We start from the raw sequence: 3,527 nt of genomic DNA on the forward strand, positions 1-3,527 counted from the left end.
AAAACTTCACCAAAACACATGAAAGCACAAGATAACACCAACAGTCCACAAGAAAAGCATAGCAATGGCCTATAAGAATCAAAACACCAACACTCAAGCTCTTATTCATGTAAACAATAAACTAAAAACTAGGAAAACAGTAATTTCTTGGGTTGCCTCCCAAGAAGGGCTTGTTTTACGTCACTAAGCTTGACGTACCTCTTCTTTACCTTATGGAGGCTTGAAAAGAGTATGTTCCTCCTGACTAGACATTGCATAGCTACTTCCCTTAAACCAAAAATTTGCTTGCCTGGGTGGAATATTCGTTGGACAGTCCAACCATCTTAACTTTGCCCTCCAAAGAAACAATTTGGGTTGGGAATTGTCTAAGCTTAGCATAGGTGGATCATTGGATGGTTTCAATCTCCTACTCACATCTTCTCCCAAACCCAAAATCTTTTTCTTGCAATTTATGAATTGATCAATCCCAAAGAGTAGTGCTTGTTCCATTACCTTAGTATTTACTTCTTCTTGTGTATTTTCAGCTTGAAAGGAACATGACACTAGCAAATCCTCTTGAAAATTTTCTCGCTCACAAGCACAATCTTCATTCACACTGTCCAAAATTTCAAAATGGTATTCAGCTTCTCCCAAATCTAAGGTCAACTATGCCTAACTCTATACATGTTCCAGAAGAGGAATCGAACAATCTCAACACCTCGCACTCGCATAGAATTGCAATGAGCTCTAGGGATTCCAAGTGATAAATCTCTTCCTAGATTTAGACCTAACCCTTTGGTCCAGGCAGAAAGTCCCTAGCCACAATTAAGCCCTAAATACTAAGATCATCTCAACGCTTCACTCCATTACACGCGCAACTAGGCCCCAGTGGAGGTTCATCCCTTAGACCATTCACTCTATTATGGCCGCAAAGAACTCGAGGAATGGAGGTAGAATCTATCACTTCAGAATGGAAAGGGGACGCTCCTGTACCTCTCAACTCACCTTCTCAACCTCCTCCAACCTAGCTTTGTCTTACGCTCGTGGTGTGTCACTCACTCACAAGGTTACCAACAAGAACTCTCAACACTAGTGTCACTCTAGGGCAAATGTTCATACAATCAAGCATTCAAGGTTGGAACTCACAATAAACATCAATTTATTGAAAGCATAATAAAGAAGTTCAAAGAAATGAATACATCCTAGGGTTCACAATCACCCAAGCACCAATCCTGATAGCACCAATCCTAGTGATTATGCAGTAGGAGCGGTTTTGGGTCAGAGAAGAAATAAGCAATTTCAACCGATCTATTATGCTAGCAAGACTCTCACAAGTGCACAAGTGAATTACACCACTACTGAAAAGGAATTATTAGCAGTAGTGTATGCTTTTGATAAATTCAGACCATATCTCATCCTATCTAATGTCACCGTGTTCATAGATCATTCTGCACTCTGTTATCTCATGAACAAGGCAGATGCGAAGCTGAGATTGATTCAGTGGATATTGTTGTTGCAAGAATTCAATATTGAAATCAAAGATAAAAAGGGGACAAAGAATGTGGTTGCCAATCATCTGTCGAGACTAGAAGATTACGAGGGGCAAGAACCGGCAAACAAGGAAATTAAGGATTTTTTCCCTGAAGAACATCTGTATACGGCATAGGAATCAGAATCAAAAGATACCCCAATGGGTTGTGGATTTTGCGAATTATCTGTCAGGATGGGTATTGAAGCAGGGTTTAAGCTTTCAATGTAGAGAAGAAATTTTTTTCGTGACCTTAAGAATTTTTTCTGGGAAGATCCGTACCTGTTCCGTATTTGTGCAGATCAGGTGGTGCGAAGGTGTGTTTCTAGGGAGGAAGGGTGGAACATCATTGCGCATTGTCACTCAGGCCCAGTGGGGGGGCACTATGCGTCAAGTCGAACTGCAGGGAAGGTTCTAGATGGTGGGTTCTATTGGCCGACCTTATCCAAGATGTTCATCAGTTCGTTTTACGATGTGATAGTTGTCAAAGGGCTGGAAACTTATCATGAAGGGATGAGATGCCCCAAAACCCTATGCAATTTTGTGAGGTGTTTAATGTATGCGGAATTAATTTTATGGGACCATTTCAAAAGTCCAATGGCAATCAATACATTTTGGTAGCAATTGACTATGTTTCCAAATGGGTGGAAGCCCAGGCTCTTCCAACTAATGATGCAAGAACTGCGGTGGAATTTCTTAAGAAGTTATTTGCTCGATTCGGAACTCCAAGAATTATCATTAGCGATCGGGGAACCCATTTTTGTAACACACAATTGGTGAAAGTGTTAAAGCGTTATGGGGTTCATCATCGTCTTGCGACTCCTTACCATCCACAAACGGTGGGCAAGTGGAGGTTACAAATAGAGAGCTCAAGAGAATGTTAACCAAAACAGTGGAACAAGGTAAACGAGATTGGTCTGAAAGGTTAGACGACACGCTTTGGGCCCATAGAACAGCATATAAAACACCAATAGGGACCACTCCCTATAATTTAGTATATGGAAAATCTTGCCATTTACCGGTGGAATTAGAGCACAAAGCGTACTGGGCAATTAAAGTGATGACTTTCGACTTGCACAAATCTGGATAGCAACGAATATTACATCTCAACGAACTAGATGAATGGAGGATGAAGGCATATGAGAATGCAAGGATATATAAGGAAAGAATTCGGAAGTGGCGTGACAAGCATATTAAAATTTCGAAGGACTTCAAAGCCGGCGATCAGGTGCTACTATTCAACTCCCGTCTATGTTTATTGCTGGGGAAACTTAAATCAAGGTGGTCTAGTCCGTATACCATAACCGAAGTTTCACCTCATGGAGCCATCCAGATTAGTCATCCAGAGAAGGGCACATTCAAGGTGAATGGACATAGGTTGAAACCATACTATGGCGGAGAAATTTGCAGTGACAATAGAGAAGTATTTTTCCTCCATGAACCTTCGTGAGGTAAAGCAAGGTACATCTAGCTTAGTGACGTTAAACAAGCGCTTCTTGGGAGGCAACCCAAGCAATTACTGTTTTCTTATCTTTTAGTTTAGTTTGTTTGCATGAATAAATTGTTAAGTGTTGGTGTCTTAATTTTTAGATACTTATGCTGCGATTTTGTTGTGGGTTTTTAAAATTCATCATGTGTTTTATGAGGAATTGGCGAAAGTTTGGTCGTTTGGGTTTTATTTCATGTTTTTCACTGGTAAAATTTGTATAATAGGGCAGGCTCTGAGTGTGTAAACATGTTCATAGAATTTCTGCAGAGCCTGCAGATTTTTTCTAAGTCATCCAGAGAAAACACACGGGCATGTGGAATTTCCACACGCCCGTGGGTGTATACTGTGAGCTCATCCAGGGAAGACACAAGGGCGTGCGGTTGCCCCTGTGAACGACCATGCAATAATCATACGCCCGTGGGTAATTTCCGCACGGGCGTGTGAATTACTGCAGAGTTGGGCGGATCATCCCAAGAGCACACAGGGGCGTGGACTCGCCCCTGTGAGCGACCTCGTGAACCACACACGGGC

The sequence above is a fragment of the Dioscorea cayenensis genome, chromosome 2 (genome assembly GCF_009730915.1).
Source record: "Dioscorea cayenensis subsp. rotundata cultivar TDr96_F1 chromosome 2, TDr96_F1_v2_PseudoChromosome.rev07_lg8_w22 25.fasta, whole genome shotgun sequence".
NCBI classification, from domain to species: domain Eukaryota; kingdom Viridiplantae; phylum Streptophyta; class Magnoliopsida; order Dioscoreales; family Dioscoreaceae; genus Dioscorea; species Dioscorea cayenensis.